This window comes from Palaemon carinicauda, chromosome 1 (assembly GCF_036898095.1).
Source record: "Palaemon carinicauda isolate YSFRI2023 chromosome 1, ASM3689809v2, whole genome shotgun sequence".
Classification (NCBI taxonomy): domain Eukaryota; kingdom Metazoa; phylum Arthropoda; class Malacostraca; order Decapoda; family Palaemonidae; genus Palaemon; species Palaemon carinicauda.
This window is the reverse complement of record NC_090725.1, coordinates 11,180,143-11,196,154: the sequence shown is the minus strand read 5'-3', so window position 1 is coordinate 11,196,154 and position 16,012 is coordinate 11,180,143. Positions and strand designations below refer to the sequence as shown.

At 34.3% G+C, this 16,012-nt stretch overlaps 1 protein-coding gene across 1 annotated transcript in view; it reads left to right on the top strand.

The window, feature by feature from the left end:
- Positions 1–303: 303 nt before the first annotated feature.
- Positions 304–16,012, top strand: part of LOC137641462 (galactosylceramide sulfotransferase-like) — a 59,329-nt gene continuing 43,620 nt past the window's right edge. Inside the window, exon 1 of the mRNA XM_068374047.1 lies at positions 304–685. The gene's annotated coding sequence lies outside the window, so the exon portion shown is untranslated. The remainder of the gene's footprint in view (positions 686–16,012) is intronic.

The window sequence follows — 16,012 nt, the reverse complement described above, 5'->3', positions numbered from 1 at the left end:
TATATATATCCTAGATTTTTACAATCCAATTATTGTGAATTTTATGTAAATAATTTATATTGTTATGTAACAGAATAACCATTTTATAATGGAATAAAGGTTTTTTACTTTGACTTTGACTTTGACTCTCTCTCTCTCTCTCTCTCTCTCTCTCTCTCTCTCTCTCTCTCTCTCTCTCTCCAGGGTTACCAAATCCTGATCAGACCTGATCCTCGCAGCTCACCACCAAGTTGGCCAACCTCCTTGGTGTCTGGTAGGGAGAAGGGGGCCGTGCCCTTGACCGGGGGAGAAGACTCGAGAGAGTAACCGTTATCCCGTTAGTCGTGTACCTGACAACCTGTCGACCGGCTGAGTTCGGGCGGACATCCAGGAACCCAGGTGTATCAGTTATCATAGTTTCAGAACCTAGACTGCGTTTGGTAGTATGATCTGCTTTTGAGGTAATGGGTATACACCCGCAGTGATATTTTCCCCCTTGTGGGTGATTAATTCTTTAAAAGAAATGTCAAAGTGAAGCCAGTGGAATGCGGAACGAAAGAAATCACCCTGAGAACGAATTGGTCTTAAATTGTGTATATACAAAATATTTTCATGTGGCTTCTCGTAGTTCTGACGTATATTCCAGTGGCTGGAATTAAGTTTCGTTCAACACACGAGGACACAGCTGCTTCATAGAAAAAACAGGGTAAGTCTCTATCTCTTTCATTTTGATTTCTATTTCATTTACTAGATCACTAGATGCCCTTAATCTATAGACCTTGACTAGATGCTTCCAAGGTACGTCTTTGGAACACGCTCGACATCTTTAGACAGTCCTGTGTATGAACTTGACTTTGTTTGCAGCAACTATTTGATGTTTTTCTTGCTTTCGCCACAATAACTTGTTTACTGAGAAACTACTTTACATGCGGAAATGAAATCTCATTAGTCAGCAACAGAATTGGAGTATTATTATTATTATTATTATTATTATTATTATTGTTGTTGTTGTTGTTGTTACTATTATTATTTTTATAATTTTTATTACTATTATTATTATTGTTGCTGTTGTTGTTGTTGTTGTTAATATTATTATTATTATTATTATTATTATTATTAGTATTATTATTATTAGTATCATCATTATTATTATTATTATTATTTGCCAAGCTACAACCCTAGTGGGAAAAATAGAATGCTATAAGCCCAAGGGCTCCTACAGGAAAAAATAGCCTAGTGGGGAAAGGAAATAAGCTAAAAAGAGACATTTTAAAATAAAATACTTTAAAAACAGTAACGTCATTAGAATAAATATTTTACATAGAATCATATAAAAACTTTAAAAAAAAGCAAGAGGAAGAGAAATAAGACAGATTAGTGTACCAGAATGTACCCTCAAGAGTATTGTTAATTGTACCATAGTTATGCTATTCACTGCCCTTGATGTGTGGCTATTTTGGAGATCCGTGGGGGACACCAAAATCTTCAGGGTGGGTAATGAATTTGCAAAAACTTCAAATTTCCTTGGAAGCATTCCTCGCCTAACTTATGAGTTTAGAGATGTACCTGATATGGAGAGTACACTCGAGCACACTATTCTATCTAATTTCTCTTCTTGTTTAGTTAAAGTTTTTATAGTTTATATAGGAAATATTTATTTTAATGTTACTGTTCTTAATATTTCATTTTTCCTTTTTTACTTTTTTACTTTCCTCACCGGGCTATTTTCCCTGTTGGGGCCTCTTGGCTTATAGCATTCTGCTTTTCCAACTAGGGTTGTAGCCTAGCAAGTTATAATAATAATAATAATAATAATAATAATAATAAAGTTGAATTAGTGGTTATATGAACATCTTTTAACTATCCTGTGTTATCGTTAAAGTCGTCCGGGGTTCGGTTTCTGAATTTCATGAACGTCATTCTTACACAGGCTAAATGAATTAATACTCCTCTGTTAAATATATTTTTAAAATACGATTAAATACATAATAACTAACGCATGCCACATTTCTGTGCGAGACAAAATACTTATATGTTGTGGAGTCCTTTGACTGGCCACAGTACCACATTGGATCCTTCTCTCTGGTTACGGTTCATTTTCCCTTTGCCTACACACATACTGAATAGTCCGGCCTATTCTTCACATATGCTCTCCTGTCCTCATACACCTAATAACACTGGGATTACCAAACAATTCTTCTTCACCCAAGGGGTTACTGCACTGTAATTGTTCAATGGCCACTTTCCTCTTAGGTTCCCTTGCTTGAGGGTGCACTAGGGCACACTATTCTATCTTAATTCTCTTCCTCTTGTTTTGTTAAAGTTTTTTATGGTTTATATAGGAGATATTTATTTCAATGTTGTTGCTCTTCTTAAAATATTTTATTTTTCTTCGTTTCCTTTCCTCACTGAGCTATTTTCCCTGTTGGAGCCCCTGGGCTAATAGCATCCTGCTTTTCCAACTAGGGTTGTAGCTTAGCAAATAATAATAATAATAACAATAATAATAATAATAATATGGGTAAAAGAGACTCTTTAGCTTTGGTAAGCAGCTCTTCTAGGAGAAGGACACTCGAAAACCAAACCACTGTTCTCTAGTCTTGGGTAGTGCCATAGCCTGTGTACCATGGTTTTTCACTGTCTTGGAGTAGAGTTCTCTTGCTTGAGGGTACACTCGGGCACACTATTCTATGTTATTTCTCTTCCTCTTGTTTTGTTAAAGTTTTCATAGTTTATAAAGGAGACATTTATTTTGATGTTACTGTTCTTAAAATATTGTATTTTTCCTTGTTTCCTTTCCTCACTCGGCTATTTTCCCTGTTGGAGCCCCTGGGCTTATAGCATTCTGCTTTTCCAACTGGGTTGAAGCTAGGCAATCAATGATAATAATGATAATAATAATAATAATAATAATAATAATAATAATAATAATGGTAAAGAAGAACCCATGTCTTACACTGAAATGAAGAAAAAAAAAATGTAATAAAAAAAATATTTCAGGAACTCACAAAGCAGGAAAAATGTGTTTATGGCAACGAGCGATTACGTTGTCACTGCTACGGAAAATCTTCATTTATTCAATGATATTCTAAACGTGTCTGTCTGATCCATTGGGAAAATCCAAACTCTACTGTAGTCAACCACTGTAATCTCCTCTATATAATAAAGAGAAAGATATATTTATACATAATTACATATATACAGTATGTGTATACATTACACACACACACACACACACACACACACACATATATATATATATATATATATATATATATATATATATATATATATATATATCTTGTCACGCTGAGCGGGATTGCCAAACGCATGACTACTCGGGCTCTCCCTATCCCTCGGGTCAGGGGGCGAGGGAGTAGTTAGGAAAGGGGCATGGGGTTGGAAGGCTTCAATCTGTGTGTGTGTGTGTGCATATCTATCTATATATTTAGCCGTCATTTTCAACGTTTTGCGTATATATGCTAGTCTAGAAGTAAACACCCAAAGGGTAAAATTTATGATAAACTTATATACGGAAGTCAATGATGACATCGGATTTAAGAATTTGGACAACACGGCTCATTGCTGGTGCCGGGGAGACCATCTCCCCTTATGTGCTACTAGGGGGCGGGGCTGTAATTTCATTATGAAGTCAGAGTTTAAAGAAGTTAGCAGCAAGAACGTGGATCAGAAGCCATGAACTCAGTTTAAAGGTTTAAAGGCCATTCATGAATGGCAGAGGCAAGAGACAGAATTTGACTCTAGCTATACCGTAACGACTCCATGGCAATCCAGGCGTTGTCACCTGTGTTGCCAAATGTCCTTCTCTGGAGGTTTTAAAAGCCTACCAGTTAATTTACCTTTTAATCCCAAATCCCTGTGTATCATTATAATATAAAAAGTGCACCGATCAAAGGATGTAGTATGGAATACTGTACGTGTCAAAATAGGTGAGTCAACCCAGTCGCCATGCTAGTCCATGCCCACACACGCAAGAGACTGGCCAATCGCAGTCAAATCAGCGCGCCAGTCCTCTGTGTGTTTGGCCTGCTTAAATCTCATTTTGAGCCTTTAGGAATTATCTCGTGTATTGCACGTTTCATACACGCTCATACACTGTAAGGGTTTTGATTTTTTTATCTTATCACTTGCACTTCCCTGCACTGTTGATAGACCAAACTACGTTATCATGCAAACACGTTCTTCATGTTTGAATTTTTGTGACGTTCTTCCTCGCAAGTCACTGCATATAAACTCGATGATTGTTTATTGTTTAATAAAGTTTAGTTGCATTCACCTAGCCGTTCAGTTATCACCTATATATATATATATATATATATATATATATATATATATATATATATATATATATATATATATATATATATCACCTTTCATCCTACTGGACTTTGCGTCTACTTGTTTTTGTGGTAATTCACCTAGATATATTTGTAAATTCCAAGTTCACAGATCTACCAATTGTTGATATCTTTATACACACACACACACACACACACACATATATATATATATATATATATATATATATATATATATATATATCGAAAGAGAGAGCCTTACCTTATTACCTTATTTTATGTTTGGGTTCCCCCAGATCCCTCAGTGTGAGGCACCTCATATATCCACCAGAAAGTTGCTAATGCATCTTCCGGTGTATTTTGCATCTTCCAGTCTTGGGTGGTCTAGGATACATCTAAGGTATTTATCGAGCTTATTCTTAAACACATCTGCGCTCACTCCTGTCTTAGATGAGCTGGAAGCACATTAAATAGTCGCTGCATTATCAATGCTGGTGCGTAGTGGATTAATGTCCTGTGCGCCTTCCTTAGTTTTCCTGGTATATTTTTTGGCACTATTAATCTACCTCGGCTTGCTCTTTCTGATATTTCTAGCTCCATGATGTTTTCAGTAATTCCATCTATTTGCTTCCATGCTTGCATTATCATGTAGCGTTCTCTTCTCCTTTCTAGACTGTATAGTTTTAAAAATTGCAGTCTTTCCCAGTAATCAAGGTCCTTAACTTCTTCTATTCTAGCAGTATAGGACCTTTGTACACTCTCTATTTGCGCAATATCCTTTTGGTAGTGTGGGTACCATATCACATTGCAGTACTCGAGTGTACTACGCACATAAGTTTTGTAAAGCATAATCATGTGTTCAGCTTTTCTTGTTTTAAAGTGTCTGAATAACATTCCCATTTTTGCTTTACATTTAGCCAACAGTGTTGCTATTTGGTCGTTGCATAACATATTCCTATTTAAAATTACACCAAGGTCTTTAATTGCTTCCTTGTTTGTGATTGTCTCGTTATTAGGTCCCTCGTATGCATATACCATTCCTTCTCTGTTTCCATAATTTATTGATTCCAATTTATCGGAGTTAGATACCATGCTATTTATCTCCGCCCATTCATATATTTTGTTTAGATCTCTTTGTAGTGAGTTCCTAACTTCATCACAAGTAATTTCTCTACTTATTCTTGTGTCATCGGCGAAACTTCTCACTACAGAGTTTTCAACATCACAGTCTATGTCTGAGATCATAATAACAAACAGCAGTGCAGCTAATACCGTACCTTGTGGCACGCCAGATATTACCTGAGCTTCATCTGATTTCTCGTCATTTGCAACCACTATGTTTTCTGTTTTGCAGGAATTCTTTTACCCATTTCCTATCTTTCCCACAATATTATGCTTTCTCACCTTTTCCTCTAATATATTATGGTCTACCATGTCAAAGGCTTTTGCAAAATCTAGATAGATCACATCTGTGTCTTTTTCATTTATCATATTTTTGTATATGTTTTCATAGTGTGCTATCAGTTGGGTTTGTGAACTTTTTCCGGGCACAAAACCGTGTTGACCTATATTAAACAAGTTATTTTTAACCAAATGATTCATTATTTTCTTTTTATCACCCTCTCATACACTTTCATAATATGTGATGTTAGACTAACAGGTCTATAATTGCTTGCCTCTAGTCTTGATCCACTTTTGAAGATAGGGGTTATATAAGCTAATTTATGTTTAACATATATCTCGCTCATATCTACACTTTGTCTTAGCAGTATTGCAAGCGGCTTCGAGATAGTGTTTGCAGTTTTTTTAACAAAATCGCTGGAACTCCATCTGGTCCGGCTGCCGATCCATTTTTAATTTCGTTTATAGCCTTGACAATATCTGCTTCATTAATATCTATATCCGTTAGACATTCAGCATTTTCTTCTCTCATTTCTGTTTCATTATTCTCATTCGTAATTCTTAGCGTGAACTCACTCTTATATTTTTCTGCTAATATGTTGCATATTTCCTTTTTTTCAATATTAGCCATCCTTCAATTCTTAGAGGGCCTATTTCTATTCTCCCTTTATTCATCTTTTTTGCATAGGAGTAGAGTACTTTGGGTTTTTTTTTTATATTTTGAAGTGTCCTTTCTTCTAAGTCCCTTTTTTAATTTTCTTTTGACTGTATAATCTTTTGTTCTGCATTTTCTATCTTACATTTTATTTCCATCATTTTCCGCACATTTTTTTCTTTTGCAAGATTTTTCTTCCACTTTCTAATTTTCTGAATAAGATCCTTCTGTCTCTTGGTATGCATGTCTTTTGTTTATTGTTTTTTTTTTCGGTACATATTTTTCAACAATTTTCTCCAGTATTTTGTACAGTATGTCCATATTTACCTGTATATTATCACTTACAAACACATTTTTCCATTCTTTATTTAGTTCTTCATTTATTTCTGACCATTTTATATTCTTACTATAAAAATTATATTTTCCATATCCTTCCCAACGTTTTGTGCTTTGATTAATTCTGCGATCACTTGCTTTGGAATGGACTATTAATTCTATAACATTGTGGTCTGAAATTCCCGTGTTATACACTATCATTTCTTTAACATAATTTACCTCATTCACAAATACTAGATCTAGGACATTTTCCTTTCTTGTTGGAATGTGGTTTATTTGTTGCATATTATGTTCTAATAGCATATCTTGAAGCTTTTCAAATTGTCTCTTATCTTCTGCGCTACTATTACTCTCTTTTTTATATGTATACACACAACCACTTTCTTCTATCCGTTCTTTCCAATCCTTGAAAGGAAAGTTAAAATCTACGGATAGTAGTATATTCCAGTCTTTATGGTTTCTACATATATCATCTATTTTTTCTATTTTTATGTCAAACTCCTTAGTATTTGGGGATCTGTAAACTACAATATTCATTAGTTTTTCAAATTCAAATTCTACCACAATCAATTCACATTCTGTGTTGCTGTATTTTTCACAGACTTTTCCTTGATTTATGTCTCTTCCATATATTGCGGTTCCCCCTTGATTCCTATTTGTTCTGTCTGATCTATAAGTTTGGAAACCCTTTATCTGGTCATCACTGCCAGTCTCTTGGGAATACCATATTTCACTTATATTTAATATATCTATTTTTTCAATTTGGGTTAGTTCTTCTAAGAACTCTATTTTCCTTTTAGAGTTACTCGTGACTAAACCCTGTGCATTCATCACTATTATGGTTTGTGTTTCATCCCCATTATTTAATATTGGTAATAATATGGATTCTCCCATGCTTCCTTCCTGTTCTGATATGATATTCTTTGCTTCATTTCCAGGAATTCTGCCATTAAAAAATCCAACTTTTCTATTATATTTCTCTTTCGCCTTCATATTTATTTTTGTGTGTATACCTGCAACTGTCCCCATATCTGCACCAACCCCTGGCATTATAGATGCATTCTTTGTAGTTGGGCTCTAAATGTGCAGGTTTGGGTTGAAAGGCCTCATATCTTGGGGCTCTTGGTTCAAAGCGCGGCATATACACGGCCTGCTTTTTTGTTTCTTTTTTTGTTTCTTTTTTGCTTTCATTTTTCTTTTCAGTTTGCTGAGTTTTCTTACTTTCATTCATGGTTGCAGGATGCATATATCGACATTTTTTGTTGTAAATGCATCCTTTTCCTTCTTTTAGGTTTTTGCATATTTCTGGATGGAGATCTCTGCATTCGTCTCCATATCCGTCTGAATACGCACATTTACCATATATTTCATAATTATGGCATATCTTTGGATGCTTGTAGTAGCATCTTTCGCCAAATCTGCAATTCCCTCTTTTCAGCATATTGCAGACTATATCCTTCTTTTCTATTTTTTCTTGTTCTTGCTCTTCCCTAAAATTATGTAGGTCCGGGTAGAGTCTCTTGGGTCTATTATTTGTTTCCATCTGGTAATTTATTTCTTCATAAGTATGTTGTTGGATGGCATCATAGGTTATATCAATGATTTCTTCTGCATCCTTACACATATCCTGTTCATTGTTCTCTTCTTCTTCTTTTTCTTCTTCTTCTTCTTCTGTTTCTTCTTCTTCCTCTTCTTTATCTTCAACTATTTGCAGATTTAGTCTCGACTTAATTATATTTTCTATCCAGACTAAGCATGTTGAGCAGAATACCTTTGTGTCTTTATTTTTTATTTTTTGCTGTATTTCAGCACATGTGGGATGTGTTGGGACATGACAGGCATCACATTTTCTAATCAATTGTTGAGGATTATTAATGGAATACCATATCTTACATGTATTACACCATTTTGGCATTCTTTTTCCCATTGCATCAATCAGCATATTCACCATATTGGACTTCTTATTGTTCTTTGATGGAATGTGTTGATTGATGTAGACTTTCTTTATAAGTCTCTTTAACACTTGGATTTTCTTTGGAATTTCTTCTATTATTTTGCTGATGTTTTCCGCAGATTTGCTCCAGTTTATTGGATCATATTGTTTCAATATGTCTGCGAATATTTTTCCGTCACATTGGTTGACGTTACTAGTGACCTCTGTTATCAGACGGTCGAGCTCCTGTTTCGCCAACTCATGGAATTTATTTTTGCTGAGTCCAGCGATGTCTCTCCAAGCCTTGCCCGTGTTGTACATAGCCATCTTGATTAGATTTTTAGTAATTCACAAGATAACTATTCTATGCCGACGTTTTATCCCACTTCTCCGACCTCAAACTAATCACTGACTATTCACGAAAACTTGTAGCTACAGTATATTGCACTCGATAGCCTTTTGTTATCCGCGTTAAATCATGATATTTATAGGGTCGCAAAAGTGTAATCACTCACTGGCACACAGATACAAAACTGAGAGAGAGAGAGAGAGAGAGAGAGAGAGAGAGATTTGAGTTCTTGCATCCTGACAATGAGAGAGAGAGAGAGAGAGAGAGAGAGAGAGAGAGAGAGATTTGAGTTCTTGCATCCTGACAATGAGAGAGAGAGAGAGAGAGAGAGAGAGAGAGAGAGAGAGAGAGAGAGAGAGATTGATTTGGGTTTTCTTGTATCCTGACTGAGAGAGAGTGAGAGATTTGAGTTTTACTGCCATCCTGACAATGAGAGAGAGAGAGAGAGAGAGAGAGAGAGAGAGAGAGAGAGAGAGAGAGAGAGAGAGAGAGAGAGAGAGCTTATCAAATTGCAGTTATTAAAGTTTCTTATCGATCACACATTTGTCGTACAGAAGGAATAACATTAATTGGAGAATCTCTCTCTCTCTCTCTCTCTCTCTCTCTCTCTCTCTCTCTCTCTCTCTCTCTCACCTTGTTTGCATCTTAACTTGCTAATGGGTAATCGTGTTTCATTAAGGTTGTGCTAATGGTGGAAACAGGGGTTTGGGGAAGTCTGTTGGGGAAGAGAAGGATGCTGGGGAAGGGAGGAGGTTGACAAGGGATGGGGGGGAGGGGGGGGGGGGGAAAGAGAGAAGTTAGTGTAAATGGTGTGGATTAAATGATGGAGGAAAATGTGTTCAGGAGACAATGATCAAATTGCTCTTCACATCAAATAGATTTTTTTTTTCAATAAGATTTTTAAATTGAAAAAAAAAAATTTTGTTCCCATTTTCTATAGTTTTTATTTGTTTTTTGTTTTTTTCTTTATCATCCTTGTGAGATAAGCATATAGGGTCTGGGGAAGCCTATATGTTAGCCTGATGAGTGAACAGTAGCTATTCTTTGGCCCTCCCTGGTTTTCGCTAGGGTGGAGAGTGGCTTGAGAGCTTTTACATATATATATATATATATATATATATATATAATATATATATATATATATATATATATATGGTCAGTCTCTAGGGCATTATCGCTATCCCTTGCTTTTGCCCTTCATGAGTAGCCTTTAAACCTGAAACTTCTATATTGTGTTCCTAAAACGTCTGACAATGTATTGCATAGGTAGAATTTTCCTGATGAAAAACCGCTTTGATAGAAGCAATTGCTATTATTGAGAGGTCAAGTCCTGTGTCACTTCTCTGGGGGGGGGGGGTTTAAAGAACTGCTGGTGGGTAAATGTAAAGTAAGATATATATTTAAAAAGTAAGGGATTAAATCTTCATTTTCATGTCTTGGTGGGTTTCCTTACTTTAAGCTTTCAACTCTCTTCAATAAATCCCTTTTCTTACAAGGCAGAATGATAACCCCCTTCTTTTATCCGGTCTTTGAGGCCTGCAGGAAACTGGGATAGATTTCGAAAGGGGCAGCACTCCCTGTTAAACTATTGATCGTTAGGACGAGATTTTTTGCCCAATTTAACCACGAATTATTGGCCTATCTTAAACCTAACTGCGGCTGGATTATTATTATTATTATTATTATTATCATTATTATTATTATTACTACTACCACTATCTAAGCTACAACCCTAGTTGGAAAAGCAAGATGCTATACGCCCAAGGGCTCCAACAGGGAAAAATAGCCTAGTAAGGAAATGAGGAAATAAATAACCGATATAAGATTTAATAAACAATTAGCCACAAGTATTTTAAGAACATTAACAACATTAAAACAGATGTTTCATGTATATGCTGTAAAAAGACTTACGCCGACCTGTTCAACATGAAAACATTTGCTACAACTTGGCCACAGCTGGAATAACATTTGTAAGAGTACTCTGTAGTATTGAGCCTCATGATGGAGAAGGCCTGGCTATTAGAATTAACTCCATGTCTGGTGTTTATTATTATTATTATTATTATTATTATTATTATTATTATTATTATTATTATCATTATTATTATCATTATTATCATTATCATTATTATTATTATTATTATTGTTATTATTTTACGTATGCTTACAAGACGTTGGCTCCAAAAAAGTGGTTGAACAAAAAATAAATAAAACAATAATTTAGAATTAATAGTCATAGCAATTAATTGCGCAGTTGGTAACTTTTGGGGGTATTAATAGAAGATATTTAATTACGCACTGAATATTTGCTTTATTGTGTAATTTGTTAATTTTAATGTAATATATATAATTATATATATATATATATATATATATATATATATATATATATATGTACATAATATATTTAAATATATGTATATATATATATAAATTTTTTTTATCTGTGTTTTTGTGTATGTATATATTTAATGTATATACACACACACATATATACAGTATATATATATATATATATATATATATATATATATAGAGAGAGAGAGAGAGAGAGAGAGAGAGAGAGAGAGAGAGAGAGAGAGAGAGAGAGAGAGAGAGAGATATTTCACATTTTATGAGAAGAGGAAAGAATGTGTTAATGATATCAGTCATAAATGTAAACTATTTTTTTGCTGACATTTTCTGGCACTCATTCATTCTTGATTTTTTCTTCTACAGGTAAGTTTGGTCGACCAGCTGAAGTCTCTAAGTAGGTAAGAGGCGTTTAAGTCAGCTTTTGAACATTTTTTGAACCATCCCAGAGACACGAGTCTCCTTTTTCAAATGAGGTCGTCTTTATCCAAGTGAATTTTATGTTCGCTCTTACTGTTCCTCTTGAAGATGTTGGAAATGAAGTAGAAACCGGTCAGAGTTCATTTTTCTGTACTTGGGTGTTCCTGGTATTTTACAATTATACATTATATATATATATATATATATATAGAGAGAGAGAGAGAGAGAGAGAGAGAGAGAGAGAGAGAGAGAGAGAGAGAGAGAGAGAGAGAGAGAGAGAGAGAGATGATAATTATCCCATTAGCATGTTGAAATAGAAATCAATTTATACGACTGTGAGAGAGAAGGGAAATTTACCATTTTATCAGGTGGGTTCAAATGGACCATAATAATAATAATACAAAATAAAGGTATTTGAATGAGAATACGATCTAACAAGATTTAAATATAATAATGCAAAAATTATTTACAAAACATTACAATTAAACTTAAAGTCCATATAAAAGGAACACAAAGGTCATAATGGACAGGAATGACACAATAGAACAAATGACAACCACGTCTCGAAAAGTAATCACACTGGAAATTGAGAACACCTGAAACAAAAGCACAATTTGTTATTAAACCCTGACAACAATATCACTTATACTTAGATTAAAGATACTTTACAATAAAGGGGACTGCTTCACTGCCGGATACCAAAGTCCTCAATACTACGCAGTACTCTAGAAGTTTTATTCCAGCTGTGACCAAGTTGTGGAATGATCTTCCTAATCGGGTGGTTGAATCAGTAGAACTTCAAAAGTTCAAAGTCGTAGCAAATGCTTTTTTGTTGACCAGGCGGACATGAGTCTTTTTATAGTTTATTTATGACATATTTGTTTTTGATGTTGTTGATAGTTTATTATATGAAATGTCTGTTTTGACGTTGTTTCTTATTTTAGAATGATTTATTGTTAATCTGTTCTCTTCATTTATTTATTTCCTTATTTCCTTTCCTCACTTGGCTATTTTCCCCTGTTGAAGCCCCTGGGCTTATAGCATCTTGCTTTTCCAACTAGGGTTATAGCTTGGATAGTAATAATAATAATAATAATAGTTGCTGGGTGGAGACTGATTCCAATTTACATTTAGGGGTCGAAGGAATTTAGGATGGGCGGAGCAAGAAAGAACAAGGAGTGTGAAACGAAGGCAAACAACTTTCTGGGAAAGGACAAAGGAAAATGGTATACAGGGGAAAACAGTCAGGCAAAATATATACAATAATTACAATAATGTGGAAGGTGTAATAATGGATATTCACAGTTGCAACTTTTTTTTTTAATTGAAAAATATACATTTACAGTTTTTACAATATATAAAATTGTATATACATCGTAATATATTTATATGAATGAATTTTGTAATTAACGTATATTCAAAGTTGCAACTTTTACTATTCATTAGAGTAATCTTGCTGCTTTTTAAACTTATTATTATTATTATTATTATTATTATTATTAGCTAAGCTACAACCCTAGTTGGAAAATCTGGATGCTATAAGCCCAAGGGCTCCAACAGGGAAAAATAGCCCGGTAAGGAAAGAAACTTCTGAAGTTACACTTCCACTTATATATTTTTCAACCAGTGCCACAAAAAATGCAATGATTATTATTGTTATTAGTAATGGGCCTTAAATGTGTTCCCATTAGTTATTCAAAATTATGCTTTGGATATTAAAGGAAAATTGGACTGTCATGCATTCATAGAGAATTTAATATATATATATATATATATATATATATATATATATATATATATATATATATATGTATATATATATATATATATATATATATATATATATATATATATATATGTAATAGTCTCTCTGGAAAATGCTTAAAATTCTCTTGCCTTTGTTCCATACAGCTAATATTCTTAAACCTTTGGCTATGGAATGGCTTCTGTTCTACATAACCAATGTTCTCAAACCTTTGGTTTTGCTTTAGCTTCTGTACCATATAGTTTATGTTTCCTATCTTTTGGCTGCATTAGAACCCTTGCAAAATAAATGAAATTCCTCTTTTGCTCTTTTGCCCTTACAATTTAATGTCTAAAATTCATCTTCTTAATCATATATAAAGATTATGATTGTTAGTTTAACCAAGGTGTCTTCGACAAGGAGCTAAAAACTCCAGTAGAGGAGAAGCTGAATAAACTTTAGAATTTTGAATAAATTCACCATCCAGGTGGGAATCCTTCCTGTTTATATTCCCATGATTCCAATATGAATAAACATTCGATTTTTTGAATAAATTCACTTTCAAGTGAGAATCCTTCTATCTTTATTCCCATGATTCCAATATGTTATAATTATTATTATTAATCTTAATTAGTTTTTCTACAAATTCGGAATCAGAAGTTGAAAAGAAAATTCTTCATTGTAAAATCGTACATTTATTGTCTTGACCTGTAAACCTCTTGATATTTCTTGGCATATTTCAAGCACATACTTGTTATTTTCACCAACTTTCTTGGTACGTTTGCTCATCATCAAAATACTCTGGTTAGTTTCACCCACTTTAAATACAGCTCAGAAATCATATTTAATGTCTATTATTATTATTATTATTATTATTATTATTATTATTTGTTAATCTACAACACTGGTTGGAAAAGCAGGATTCGATTAGTCCTGTGACCCCAAAATGGAAAAATAGCCCAGTGAGGAAAGGAAACAAGGAAAAATAAAAATTTTTTAAGAAGAGTAACAACGTTATATTTCCTATATAAACTATAAAAACTTTAAAAAAAACAAGGGAAAGAGAAATAAGATAGAATAGTGTGCCCGAGTGTACCCTCAAGCAAGAGAACTCCAACCCAAGACAGTGGAAGACCATGGTACAGAGGTTACGGCACTACCCAAGACTAGAGAACAATGGTTTGATTTTGGAGTGTCCTTCGTAAGTTTTTAGGTATACTATTGGGGTAAACATTGAACTTGGTATCCGCCTTAGAACCAAGTGTTGAGAATAACTGCCCAAACCAGAAATAGCATTCATTGATTACTGTATACCTCACAGGCGGATGTGTTGCTAACTGAACTCAAGTAACAAGACACCTAGATCTGCTTACATTATTATTATTATTATTATTATTAATTGCTAAGCTACAACCCTGGTTGGAAAAGCAAGATGCTATAAGCCCAAGGGCTCCAACAGGGAAAAATACTCCAGTGAGGAAAGGAAATAAGGAAATAAATAAATGATGAGAATAAATTAGCAATATATCATTCTAAAAACAGTAACAGCGTCAAAACAGATATGTCCTATATAAACTATTAACAACGTCAAAAACAGATATGTCATATATAACTATAAAAAGACTCATGTCAGCCTGGTCAACTTAAAAACATTTGCTCCAACTTTGAATTTTTGAAGTTTACTGATTCATCTACCCGATTAGGAAGATCATTCCACAACTTGGTAATTAAAACACTTTTTCATGACCAGATCAAATAGGTAAGGGCTCAATGCAGACCCCTGATGTAGTCCTACATTTACTGGGTGCTCTAAATAATTTTGATGATTATTTAAAGCACCGAAGGCATTAAAGTGCCGTATTTCTTGTTGTTTTTTATCTTGTGAATTAATTAACCACGATTTTTTATTAATTTAATCAGTGCCTTTGATTAGTCACGATGTGATTTTATGATTCATATGACATGATAACTTCCTTCTCCCATCCTATCATCATTGGTTTCAAGGTTTAATGGCCGCTCATGAATGGCAGAGACTGATATACAGTATATATATATATATAACATATATACATTTGATCAGCGCCCAAGCCCCCTCTCCAGCCAAACTATGACCAAGGAGGGCCAGACAATGGCTGCTGATAACCCAGCAGATAGACCTAAAGGCTTCACCAAACCATAATCCTTAGTTAACAAAGATGGCGAGGTTGCAGCGACCAAAGGGACTAACGGGTTTGAGAGGGTCTGGAACCCCAGTCTGGCGTTCACCAGTCAAGGACGTTACCACATCGGCCACAATAACGAGGGGAAACGCATTTACTAATCAATTCTTCAGAATTTCAAAGAGTTTATTTCTTCATTTCCTATTCGCCAGTCATCATCATCATCATCAGCCGTAACTAGTCCAGTGCAGGACAAAGGGCTCAGACATGTCCTTCCACTCCCGCTGTGACGTCATTAATTTCATTGGTCTCTTATAAAGTAATTTATTTAGAGAAGTTGTTAATTAGATGTATATATATATATA